The 13,848-nt window shown below is 46.3% G+C and overlaps 1 long non-coding RNA gene across 2 annotated transcripts in view; it reads right to left on the bottom strand.

The window, feature by feature from the left end:
• LOC146176629 (uncharacterized) overlaps positions 1–11,647 on the bottom strand; it is a 52,624-nt gene extending 40,977 nt beyond the window's left edge. The window contains exons 1-3 of one of the 2 annotated variants that reach the window (XR_014701536.1): positions 11,453–11,647; positions 6,809–7,017; positions 827–951 (exon numbers count right to left, since the gene is read on the bottom strand). This is a non-coding gene — a long non-coding RNA (uncharacterized LOC146176629). The remainder of the gene's footprint in view (positions 1–826; positions 952–6,808; positions 7,018–11,452) is intronic. The other variant, XR_014701535.1, reaches the window with a different exon arrangement.
• Positions 11,648–13,848: the final 2,201 nt, after the last annotated feature.

The following is a 13,848-nucleotide window of genomic DNA, read 5'->3' as shown; positions in this document are numbered from 1 at the left end:
ATAATAAAAAATGTGAAGGTCCTCTACAGGAAGCACCTGCTTGAGCGGATGATTTTGTGCATGGACAACTCCTCGCAGTACGAGGCGAGGATCGTGTCAAAATGGCGACAATTGTCAACTGCTTCAGGGTTAGCGGCTTTGTGGCACCAGCTCCAGAGGATGCTTCTCCTACTTCGGAGGAAGCACAAACAGGCGAGCTCGACGTCATCGACTTTGGCGCCGCTCTGGGTGATGTTCGTTTTAAAGAGTTTGTCACCGTGGACAATGAAGTCGAAACGTGTGGCGCGCTTATGGATGGCGAAATTCTTCAGATTGTCCGGCCCGGCAAACCTCTTGCCGAGAGCGATGTGGACGACATCAAGACAAGCCGCAACCGAGGGCTGCCGATGCAGCTGCCAGCCTCGATATTGTGGAGCGGTTTTTTGCTGCAGAAAGTAATGCAGATGAAGCATTTAAACACATTTACAGCCTGCAAAACATGCTTTCTGCTTAATTAGAAGTTTGTTTAATTGGAATTTTTTTGCCGTCCCCGCGAACTTTGTATTAACGGGAGTGGACTGTATAGGTATAGCGCCTCCTCAGAGGGGACTTGGCCACTTCACTCTTGAATACTGTCTGGCGATAGACAGCCTCCAAAGGAGCAAGGCTGAGTAACAGTTGAAGATCAACATCTCCGTTCCAGCTGTCAACAAGTAGCAAATGATAAAAAGAAAACAACATACTTGTTTGTTTAGAACCAATGTTTGCTGCACTAAGCGTCTACTCACATCACTGTCCCACTGGAACCATTACTTGGTGCTAATAAACGAACATGCACCAGACTGACCTTGTGGATCAATGTAGAAATGCTCCTACTTCAACTGAACACTTCCAGCTCCCTTCATCTCTTTTTCCAGCATGGCTTGGTCATTTGATGATGATGTCCCAGCTCCGAACACATCAACAGTTTACCTGCAAAAATATAGCTGCTATTTAAAACGTAATGTTTACGAAGCAATGTTAGTCAGAGTACACATTTTTCTCACATGCCAGTGCTCCTATAATTGGAGTCCTTGTTTGCAAACAGTATCTCTTTTAGCTCGTTCCTCATCGGTCGCATGCCATCAATAACGTCTGCAGGCAAGGTGGCATTGCGGAGAGCAGAAAATCCTCCTCTCACATTTAGGGGCGGGGCAGAAAGGGGAAGTACTTCGCAAGAGGAACAAGGGCAGGAGGCGACGGCTGGCCAAGTGGCTTCAGCGTCTTCTATGGCTGCAGGAAGTTGACGATTTAAAACCCAATGCCGGACAAGAATAGGTACAAGCGTCCACAGCCCAGCACCCAGTTTTCCCGAGGGTTCACACTTAGAAGAAGCACTGCAAACCCAACTGCACCCTGTTGCGGGAGAGCTCAGTTTTAAACACCTTGGACAGCAAATGAGGTTCATGTTACTGCATCCACACAGAGGTTTCCTGTTCTAAGTTTGCAATGCTGCAACTGGGCCTAGGGGGGACATCCAAGGGAACTGTCAAATGGTGCTGCACCGAATGAGCAATGACACTGCAAGAGGTTTAGTAAGCAACGTTGCTATGAGCATGCATCATGGCATCCCCTGTGCATTAGACATGCCAGTAGCATAATGGTAAGTGCCCATGGGGACCACAACATTTCCCCTCACTGTGCAAGCTCACAGAAAGTAACGATGACCTAGGCACCCCTAGAACCTTCTTTGTAAATTTTATAAGGCGTGCGTCTGGGTGCACGCCCTCTCTTTGCCCAGTCTTCATTGCCCTGTACATAACGTAATTAAGCCCTTTGCTCCACTTTGGTGCGTTCAGAAAATGCCAAGCCCTGGTCCCGATCTCCCAAGTCATTTGAGGCACATCAAGCTGCTCTAACCAGTGTGTCTAAACAGATGTCATTGTTATAAGCGGTTTTTCGAAAGACAAAACAAATGACATTCAACAGCAGAAATATCACTTCTCAAAAGATACACATCGAACTTCCAGGTGAGAATGGTGTGTGTGACAAATACCCTTCAGGTTCGGAAGGTGCCTAGTCAAAACCACTGATGAAAGCTGCTGTAATTGTTGCTTTTCCCACAAATCCATGCAGGCACTCAAATTACTTTTTTTTGGCAGGCTTTTGGAATAGGTGCCTTGGTCAGCACATTAAAAATACGAGGAAAAAAAAAACTAACAGCCGGGAAAACGCAACAGTAAGGAAAGTTCCGAAAGTGAATGAAAACAGTGCAGCTTTGACTTGAAACTATTTATTCAGCTTAAAAATGAAAGAAATAAAAAAAAAGGTTACTTAAAAAGGTCGAGAATGGTGGATTGCCATTTCTTTCGCTCATTGGAAAGCACCACGCATTTCTAACCGCCTGGAAGGCCGCATTGGTGTCACTGTCGCTTTGAGGTGCGACGTACTTGCAGAAGAGGTCCAGAGCCGCGACAGCTTCTCCAAAGCTTGGTTCTATCAACTCATCGAAATCGTGCAGTTCGTGCTCCTTGTCTCAGCGCTTTCACTCGTAACCGATCTCGGCAATGCTCTAGCCCTCTGACATCACGACAGCAGCATCCACGGCGACATAGTCGTCATATGTGGCTCCAGTGGCCCCCAGCTCATTCATAGCCTCCGCTAGTTAGTGATCACAAGATACTTCAGACCCTTCAGCCTCCGTGCCAGTTTCCATTTCCCCATTATGCGAAAGCAATACAGAGCGAAGCAATGCTGTGCAGTTGACGCGCTCACTGCAGACCACGCTGAAGCGATGTAGTACATAGCGTCAAGTACTGAAATAGCCGTAGGTTGCTATCCGCGATCAATACGCGTGAGACAGCGCTTCACAATGCATTTTTTGTAAGCATGCCTTAGGTTGTTTATGATGCCGGCATCCAATGGCCGCAAATGACTTGTAGTGTTAAGTGGGAAGAACACAAGCTTCACGTTCCGAAGAAATGGCGGATCTCTCAAGTGGGCAGCACAGTTGTCCAGAAAAAGAAGAACTTTCTGCAGTCGGAACCCATCTTGTTGCCAAAGTACCAAAGAAATTCGAACAAAGACCACGTCATCCATGCACGATTGTTGCTTTTGTAGTGACATGGCAGCAAGTGAGTGTTCTTCAAGCACCGTGGATTCTGATATTTTTCAATTGCCCATGGCTTTAGCTTGTCCGAGCCATCCATGTCACAACAAAGAAGCACCGTCAATCGGTCTTTGTTGCATTTGCCTCCATGGCATGCTTTGCCTTTCAAGCTTAATGAGTTTGATGGCTGCACCCAGAAGAAAAGGCCCGTTTCGTCAGCGTTATAAATGTCACGAGGCTCGTACCCCTCAATTGTAGCGGACAGTGTGGCCTTCCAATCGTCAACTGTTTCTAAGTTGACACTTGCTGCAAGCGATGCCGTGCCTCTTTCGAAAACAGTCAGTCGATGCAGCCACTCGACGCCTCGAAGTCTGTGATGCCCAACCTGTCGGCTATGTCCATCGCCTTTTCACACAGAATGCTCCCGTCAAAGTTGACACTGGCAGTGCAAGCTTGCTTGAACCAAGTGAGAAGAACCTCGTCGAGGTTTGTATACTTGGGGCCACGAGCCTGCTTAGCCTTCAGGCCGAAAAGCGCAGCATTACCTTCTATTTTGGCACGCTTCGAGATGATGCTGTTAAGCGTAGAGGGTTGCAGACCAAGGTCTTTTGCAATATCCATTCTCTTCCACACTAGCTGCCTGTCAACTGCGTTCAGTATGGCTAGCCTTTCCTCAAGGGAAAGCACCTACCGCTTGCGAGACGCCATTGACGCCACCAAACCTTCGAAGAGGTTATGAAGTTACTTTGACGACGTTACGTTCGACTCAACTGTAGAAGAAAAAAAAAAAATAAGAAAAGTGGGTTTAAGGTTATGGTGGCATGAAGAGTTCATGGTATGGCCATCTAGTGCCAGCCTCTCCAACTCGCGTGCGGCTTCTTGCCAGCAAGTTCCGTAGCCAGGCCCAGCCAAGACTTGTCAAAAGCCAAAATGGTGGCTGGTGCGCGTTGCTCGGGCGGATTCGGGGAGCCAGGTTAAGACGTATCATGCGGGAACGTTCTCACTGCTACAACGTAAGAGCGGGGTTCCTAATACATTGCATCCCATGGGAGCTATACCGGGACTAGATGAAAACGACGTAACAGCCAGGAAAACGCAGAAGTGAGGAACGTAACAGCGGGGTTCTACTGTAGTATGTTTGTTCCACATATAATAAAAGCATAATGAAATAAAAGTACAATGATGACTAGAACTATGGCAATTTAAGAAATTTACATATGAAAAAAACAAACTACTTATTTACAGCTTCCACTTACTGTTAAATGTTAAACAAACTAAAATTGGTGCGAGGGTTGAACGTAGCCCACCTGCATCTCAAGATGCCACAACTAGAGTAACACCTTACCGTATTTACACGATTGTAAGTCGACCATCCCCGAAATTACACGTCCAGAAAAAAAAAAGAAGCATACCAATACACTTCCCACGACAAAAATTTATTGCCTAGCTGGACAACTCGTCCCCACTTTTGATCACATACTTCAGTGATATACGCTGCAAGCCTGGCCTCCAGCTCAGAAAAGCGTCCGGACTGTGGTCCGCAGAACTCTCTTCACTTGGCATTGCAGCTGAAAATTTTGCCTCACTGCAGCAGTCGCTCGCACATAACCCATTTGGAAGCTTTGAACTTATGGCCCACTGCACAGTTTTTTTGTCCCCGGCAGCACCGCCGTGTCCAAAAAGAGAGTCTCTCTATGATTGGAGTAGCTGCCGTTCCCTCAACACTCTTGTAAGCACGGTGTTGATCCATTCATTACAAATTTCGGGACATAGAGACACATGACCACATGACAGAAGTGTTCGTCATAAATAACCTTCAGTGAACTTCAACATAAAAGCTAAGCTAATGCAAATGCAAGATGCTAAACTAAGGTAATAAAGCTGCTTCTTGGGCTAATTGGTAGACTTTGCTTATTTTTGGTGAAGCCTGAAGCGCAGACAGAGATGTGAGAGACACTGTCGAAATTATCAAGTATCACAAACCCGGTTCCAAGCCGCACAAAGGGATGCACCAAGAGGCATAGAAATAAGTTTGTAGATTGTGTACAAGGAGTGGTATGCCCAGGGTGTCTAGCAAACCACTATTTTCAAAATCCTGAATTTTCCTGGTTTTCCCTGATAGATTCAGTTCAAATTACCTGTACGTTTTCCAACCTGCTGATGCCCGCAATAAATTTCACATGTACCACATCAAGTTATATTAGCACAAACACAGCGGCCATAACTGACACACCTCCTACACTACCTGACGACGGGACAGCGAGCCTATCGAAGAGCCAGAATAAAAGCAGCTTTGCTGTACATGAATGGCACAACAAGATATCGAAAACTTCCATGAGACGCATAAAAACACTAGATATGCATCCAAAAAAAGCATGTGGCGCTTAAAACAGAGTTAAAGTATTGCTCCAAAATCGCAAGTACCACCACGGCCCTTTTTGCAGTGCGAAGCAGTAACAGTGGTGCCTCATTATAAACAGGCCCTTAGGATGCTTCACCGCACGGGTCACAACCCATGCAGTGTCTGAAACGTTTTGACTGGCCATACCATGGCCACATAAAGTTGTCCCTGAGTACGGCACATGTTTGCGGCTTGTTGGGGCATTTTGGCACAGCGTGGCAAATTTAACCCTTTTGCAGTCGGGCGTTTCTGGCCGTGAAGCACCCCCAGTGTCGGCTTGGTTTCAGGGAACGAGCATAGCGATTTATTTTTTATTATGATTGCTATACAAATAACATGGTCAACGAAATATGCCCATTTCAGTGTTCTGTAGGTGTTGTTAATTAACATCATCATCATTATCAGCCTGATTATAAATTAGATAAATGATAATAATATAAGAAAAAAACTGCTCAATACTTTTTGAGAGACCGAATCCGAGCTCGAAACGTATTTATAATCAAAAGAGCCAACGCTCCAGTCCGCAGTCGAAGGTCCCGCGCTGTCAGCTATCCTAAAGTAACCGCGCGCACAGAGGGCGCACTTTCGGTGACCCGCACAACGGAGATAAATGGCATGTTGTGAAATCAAGAAGACAAAGGGAGATAGAAAGAAGCTAAAACAACCTCCTCTGATGCTGCTAACCGCAAGCAAGAGCGCGGCAAGAGAGAGCAAAGGCAGCGATCGAATTATGTGTCGACCTATTGGAGAGGCAACGGCGCGAGCCCCTGAACGCCACGTGTCATAGCAGACACGCCAACAGAACAAAAATAAAAACCTGCAAACCTGCGGCAGATGGCAGAACAACCCTCGAACCCGTAACCGCACGCATGCGCCGCATGATCGCTTAGCGCGATAGAGTAGCACACGCGGAGCAACTGCGCCCCCAGCAAAGAAGGTGGCGGCGGTGGGCGCGGCTGCTCCATACTCTTCAGTATATACGTACCAACAAAACGTGGGGTGAAAATACGAACTTGTAGAAAGATTTTACAGATGGCGCAGCCTGTCCAAGCGCACTAGCTTTGCGCTCAGGCGCGCAGTTCTGAATGGACGATAGAGAATGTATCGGTACGTCGGGGACACTGTGGAGGGGAAGCATGAAAACGTACCGGTATGTTCGTGACAGCGAAAGGGTTAACAAGTTTCACGCTTATGGCGCAGCTTGACATAGAAATATGCAGCTGTATCAAAATGGCGCAATTGGCGCAGCTGTTGCATCCCTGCGCAGGTCATACACCGGTTATTACAGGAAATCTAAGACATGTCACACACACACCATATAAGACACGTCACACACTTACCTTTTTGAGATGGTGCAGGTAATTTCCTGGCCAGGTAATTAGCTGCCGAGGCTTCTTGATGCTGGCTTGCACATACTGTGCTGGTGCAGTGGCCATAGGAGAGGTTCTGGAGTACAGATGCAGAGAATGGTTCTGAAGAGGTTACTTGCACCAACGTAGCCAAACAGTAGAGCAGTGCCGGGTACCACAGTCCTATGTATTTAAGTCACCTGTAAGAAAAAGGCACACAGAAATGTTCAGTTTACAGCATTCAGGTTTAATATGCTCGCTGCAGATGTCTCCTTGATTCGTGGTTAGTCATAAAACTTGCTGATTGGTCGAGACATTCATGATGCCATAATGTCATGCGATGTCCCAAGTTTGCTGAATTGTCACGGCAGCGATGACGCCGCATGATTAATTAATGCCACCAGCTTACTTTAAAAAATACTAATTAACCTTTGACTGTTTTTGCCGTACGGGTACAGCACTGAGCGCATAGCATTTAAAAAAAAAATCACTGGGGGTGAATTTTTTTTCAGAATATTCGACAGTCAGTCGATGAAATAATACACTTCATGGCCACAAGCGCAATTCAAACTTACAAATTACAAACAGATCAGTTTCACTGGCCACTGCATTAGATCATACGCCACTGTCGCAGCCTAACATCACACGTAAGTCTTTCACATTGTGCATTGGACATTCTCTTTATCAACTTCCACCTATGCGCAAGACAGCCACAAGCAAGAGCACACAGACGCATGCTGTCGCTTTGTAAACAGATCATGGTAATTATGCGACCGTGAGTTTTCATACATGAGTAGGAAGAGATTTTTCAGACATGTCACGTTAAATATGATGCAAAAAAGTGCCCTCGGCAAATCTGGGCAGAGAGTGTTTTTTGAAGCCAATTAAGCCCCTAAGGCCGATCAGTTGAATATACAGTAAATTCGGCTAGGAAAAAGCCTGAGCACTCAAATATTCTCACAGCCCATGTGAACTGGCAAAACCCAGCACGCCCATCTGTTTGCTATTGTAAGCCATCACAGCAGAGGGCCAGACCCGTGATGTTACTATACGAGATCTAAGAAAGCACAACCAAGGAATCGATGACTTCCTTCCGGTGACAAAGTGCAATGTCGGAAAGGAATGGGCAACTTAAAATACTAGCAATGCTTCTTACAGGAATCACATGAAAAGGTAATAATAGGCTATATCTATATTTAACCACCCAAAAATTTATACTAGAATGTACAGTTTCAGACAGTTTCCAAACTTCATGCGAGCAAGTATTTATGTTACTTCAGCCTCCCCTGTATTGATGATGAAACTTATATTTCATCCGCAAATTCATTAAAATACTCCAATAAACTGCCAACACTCAAGTTACAACATGATAGCACTCATGTATAAAAGGCCTATGAACATTTACGATTTACAAAGGTTATTGTAACATTTTGGTTGAAAAGAGAATGCCTTAAATGGTCTGATGAAAAGTGACATGTCCCATTTACACTTGCAAATCATAGAAGGCCTGCGGACAGATGCGACTTTTGACTAAGGAGTGGGTCAACAATGTCAACATTCACGTTAGATATTATGACCTACAAGTCAATTTCCCAAAAAGGTCTCATTCAAAATGAAAGTTGCCATCACCGGGAACAAGAAGCCAAATGTCGACCAAGGTTCTGTTTACTTCCAAGGAATCGTTGGTTGGTTTAACGCTCACGACTAAAATTTGCCAGGCTGGAAAATCAAGCAAAGTCAAAATTACTAGCGACAAATTTTTCGACTGTCACTTTTTGACCAAAACAGCCACGCAGCCAGTGCAACTGACTGACCTACCAAGGTGGCCAATTGATCAGAACAGTCGACTACTGAACGCTACAACTCCAGCTGCAAAAACTGCGCTTTGAAGGTGGCTAAACACACAAGGCAACCATGTGCTGTGTAATGCCAGCGCTAGTTCCCCAGACAGCCTTAATTACTCCAAAGCCCTCCATTATAGTATCCCTTCCAGCCATTTGTCACTTCAAGCATAAAAACCCCAGAATTTAATTTTGTTTGGAAATGCAAACAGGCATATGATTAAGACCAGTCAGTCATTGTTTGATTTCTAGGCTTTGTGACAATCTCAAACCAATAACTGATCAGCGGCACGTAGGGAGTGTACTGAAGCGAGTTCAACGTCAAACTTCATATTGCCAGTAACAGCCAAGATTGACAGACAACTACTACAGTACGAGATCCTTCGAGAAAGTGCACTATAAGTTCGTCCACGCAAGTTTGAATATCTGCCCTGTTGAGGCACTCCCTGGTCACAAGCGACACATCGTCTCAAAACTTTCACCCGTTAGTACTACAGTGGTAAAAGTGCACTGTTCTTGCGAACACTGCAAGCCTGGAAAGTTTGTGCAAAGATGTGTGCACAGTATGATCAGTAGTATAATCGAAGGCAATGCCTATATTAATTTTATTCATTTATGGCTAACTGGGTAGAGGTAGCAAACATTTTAGCTGATGGCTGAAGTTCTAGTGAGCTCACCAGACAATACAGTGCAAGATGACAGCAGCCAATGTGACATTAAAAAGGCACAGCAACTCAGCTGAACGCATAAAGAAAAGTGTATGAAATACACCATTTCTATCCATTTATATACTACACAAGCTAAGCCCCTTCTATCCTCAATTCAAATAGCCCTCCTTCAACCAGAATACTGGCCCGAAGATTTTCAAAGCTTGTGTATGCTCAAATCTGCCAGCATGCTGCTGCATCACTTTGATGTGAGATGGAACGATCAAAATACAAAAACTATTGCAAACCAATAAATTACCTCTGAAGCTGAATTAGGCAAGGATGCCATCACAAAAGCTCATAAACATAACAATTAGCCCCGCTACAATTGGTCAGCCCCAAGTGGCAGATATATCAATCAACAGAAGCGGGTCTGATTGACACGCTCGTGAGAATTTTCGTGATGTGATCAGTGCACAATTCTGTCAAGATCTGGAATAATCACAGCCACATGAACGTTTTTCTAAGTTGTTCTAGATCATATTAGGTCTTTTCACGCCTTATTGTGGAAGTCTACTACCTTAAAATTGAGCGCGACCAAGAGCGGCGATGGTTTTGAGGCCTCTGATTTGGCTGCACCGGATATACCAGTTCAAAGAGTGCACCATCACCATCCTTGTTTTTTCGGTGCCACATGTGCTTCTGTACTTCTCTCCTCATTATGTCAAGGTGAAGGACTAGTTCTGCCCAAGTTCTCATCCATCAAGCACTAGCTGCGGAAGAAGTACAGAAAAAATGCAGCATGTGTATGTGCCATCCAGCCAAGAGCAGACAACACTGCATTTGATTCTGCAGAATACGGATAATTCGCCAGTAACAGATGCGGATAGTTACCCATAGAGGACAGTTATATTGCACGCTGATGATTAATAGTTGGCTGGTGTTCATGGCAGCATTAGGTATCTCTAGTGACATGTAGCAGTGGCCACAATCAAAACGTTTCCTATGCCTTTTTTTTTTTTTTTCTTTTGCGGTGTCGTGCCGCGTGTTGCGCTGGTCATAACGTTTGCACGTGGCAAGCAGACAGTGGATGCAAGTCATTTCCGCATTACACAGCCAGCATGTATATACTCTCCAGCATGGAAGTATCGCCTACAGAGTATATGGGCGTTTGTGAGCCAATGCAAGCAGCGCAATGAGAAAGCGGCGCAGCAGTGATGTGTTTGGACTGATGGTCGAAACCCTGAAGTTATTACCACTGAGCCAGCCAAATGTCTCCCTACACAGTCAGGATTAAGCCCATACTCATGACACCTACCTACAATGTTCGCTCCTACCGAGGCACACAGGTGGCATCTTCGCGCACCAACGCACGGGTACCCACATGCGTATATCGTCGAACTTACCGCAGTCAACAACACTGTCGCCGTAGTCGTCACTTTCCGCATGCAACAGGTCTACGGCAGCGTCGAAAATTGGGCAATAGCGATCGTGCTATAGCAAGAGATACATTGCCACACACTGCGCGCACGCTGGCGGCGAGGCCGCAAGCCTACACTGGCGTAGTACTCGTTGCGGCAGCAGCCCCTCGGGCCTTCCCATGGCCTTCCTCTACCTCCACTAGCTGAACCGGTGCTGCACGCTCGCAGCATCGCTCGGCACCGCTGCAGCACTATCAGGAACTAGCGCAGCCAATGCAAACCAAATCAGAGAGACCTCTGACCGTCGGCGACCATCGAACGCACTTCTCCTGTCGCTCTGTTCAGTTCAATCAAAGCAACACCAACACATGTCAATACCACAGGCGTCGAAAAAAAACACCCCTGCAATGGCCCAACTTTACGGAACCATCATTACAACGTCAAAACTGTTGAAACAAACCAGCAAAATCCAGGCAGGCTCGCAAAACGGACAGGCTGTCCTTGTCACCCAAATACGTTGTCAGTAGCGCTAACAGCGTACAATTCGGCCGCAATATGACTATTTACCGTGCTAGAATCCTCACAACAAACATCGCCACTAATAAGTCAGTCAAATAGAATGTTCACATATTTACACTGCATACTCACATGTTTCAGGATCTGCCACCACCTTAATTTGACATTTTGACTTCTCAAAGAGAGCAGAGCATAGAGGAACATACTTACGTAAGTATGCTTTTCTATGAGCATAGCCTGTCGATCACCTGTCACAATGAAGACATCTCGGATAGAAAGCATTCGAAAGACGCCGAACAAAAAGCGCGAAAGTGTCCATGGTTGAAGCCATGGTGGTTGAAGTAGAGTTGAAGCCAAGCAGTGGAAGCGCATGGACCGCATGGACGCACGGACAATGGAGACATGGAGATATGAGAGCACGGTGCACGTGAGGCACCGTGAACCATTCTAAAGAAAACATAAAAATCACCAAACATAATATTGTTGTAGACTAAAATATCAGCTCTTATCATACCACGGGCTGCAAAAGATACGCAAACGTTGTTTCCGGCTTTTTCTCTGACAGGAAGTACGTACCTTGCAAGCTTCCGTGATCGTCTGCATTAGCAGACGATGCCACCCGTCAGTCACCACGATGCAGTTCTTTCGCTGTGACATCGAGCGCACATTTAACTTCTGACGCGCGTGCAGTGCTAAATATACAGACAACAGCGGCGCAAATTAATTAGCGCTTTTTGCGATTGGAGAACGGAATGCCTGAACGCGAAGCTTTTGACAGAACTCCGATGGCGGGTTTGCGGAGAAGTTCGCACACTTGATTCGCGCTCGCTGCGCTTCCAAGCAGATGGGCGTCTTTGGGAAAACAAATTAAAACAACCGTTAGCTGCTCGAGCACAGACCAGTTTTTTTTGCGATGTTTTCATGCCCGCACGCTAAAAAAAAAGCACCAAAACAGTGAATTCTTCCACCTGGACCACGTGATCTCGACAGTAGGAGCACACATACCGTGCTTGGGCAACGGCTTCCGTGTAGGTGTATTTCAAAAAATAAAGCGAAGATGCAGGAGTTAAAACCTCTAAAAGTTCCTTAGAGACCAGCTACGGAGCTCCTATCACGGCTTAACGCACGATATATTGTCTACGGAACCATGAAAAGTACTCCGAACGCGCTGAGTTACATATGGCCGCCAACATGTGGCGCAAAGGCGACATTGAGCTGTATGTACTGTTGTGCATATCTGAGCTGCCCGAGAAAATGCGAATGAATGAAAGTTTCGAGCCTAGTTCTGAGCCCGTATTCCGATTTTATTACGAAAGCAATACTACTTTCACTTTCAAGCCTTGCGGTACGACGGCGGTGCACATGAAATTACCTTTCGCATGACCTCTGTGTGACGCCACGCCTCAAAGCTGGGCGACCAACTCGCGCCGTCCGTGAGAGACGGCGGTAGAGTCCCTAGAATTATTTGCTAGTCTGCCGTCCGAGCGGGGTTCCCTACGAAACCGGTTGGCCGCTTCCCGGATGAAAGCGCAGCTGGGGGCGCTGTACGCATTCGGAGCGTCGTCGCGTTGTGTACGTGGTGCTGTGGTGGTTGGGCCGTACTGCGAGTCTGCGCCGCGCTGATCCGAATTGGTGCCATGGCAAGGCTCGTGCACCACGTGCACTTTTTTTTTTTTTTTTGCTCGCGAGCCGGAATGCGCGCAAATTAGCTAGCATGTGTGCAAGTGTGCCTTTTTTATGGATATGTGGTCGCGTCATGTCTAGAAAACGGGGTAAGCGTGATAGCACGTGTTTCTTGTCCGGGTGCAAGACCGGGTAGCGCTCGTGCAAGGTGAAATGTTCTCTCTTCGGGACACCGAAAGACGCAGGGAAGGGGCAAGAGTGGGAGCGGAACATCAAGCGCGGCGGCAAAGGCAATAACATTGTTTATTGTCTCAGCTAGGGCATAAAGGAATATGTAAAACGAAAATTAAAAGGCGTAATAAATGAAAGACAACAGGTTGGCTGTGTTCTAATAAAATTCAAAAGAGAAAGATGATAAGGCCCTTGCGTGCAAGCAATGTACGAAGATGGGTTGCTCGGCGAAAGGCCCACTGCCGTCAGGTGCCGATATTGTCGGCTTCAGTGGCGGGCAAACCCACAAGTGGTGAATATCTTCCTCATTATTTTGTGAGTTGCAGACGGGAAATCCTGGACGTTGATATAAATATCGGATGATCCGGATCGGGGTTGCCCTCACATTAACACGAATAAGCTAGTGTCGACGTTTGTGAGCGACACTTCAAACCCTGCTTTATTGAGCGAAGTTTTAAGACAGGTAAATGTAATTGAGATTCCACGGGATGTTACGCAACTCACGAAGGATGCCATCTCAACGCTGTTTACTGACACTCCAAAATACTTGTTGCAACCCCTGCCTCTCAAGAGAAAGGAGCGCAACGTGTACGAGCAAAAACAGTCAGCAGGGAGACCTGCAGAGAAAGAAAAAAAGTGCACTGATCCTGAAGCATCAGTGGAGCCAGTTGAAGAATACAGCGGTAGTGGATCGTGTGACGCAAGCCTGCTCCAGGAATGCAGAAAGCTGTATGCCACCGCCACTGGGGACA

The sequence above is a fragment of the Amblyomma maculatum genome, chromosome 10 (genome assembly GCF_055883805.1).
Source record: "Amblyomma maculatum isolate TAMU_Amacu chromosome 10, ASM5588380v1, whole genome shotgun sequence".
In the NCBI taxonomy this organism is placed as follows: domain Eukaryota; kingdom Metazoa; phylum Arthropoda; class Arachnida; order Ixodida; family Ixodidae; genus Amblyomma; species Amblyomma maculatum.
The sequence above is the reverse complement of the archived record's forward strand: the minus strand, read 5'-3'. Positions and strand labels throughout refer to the sequence as shown.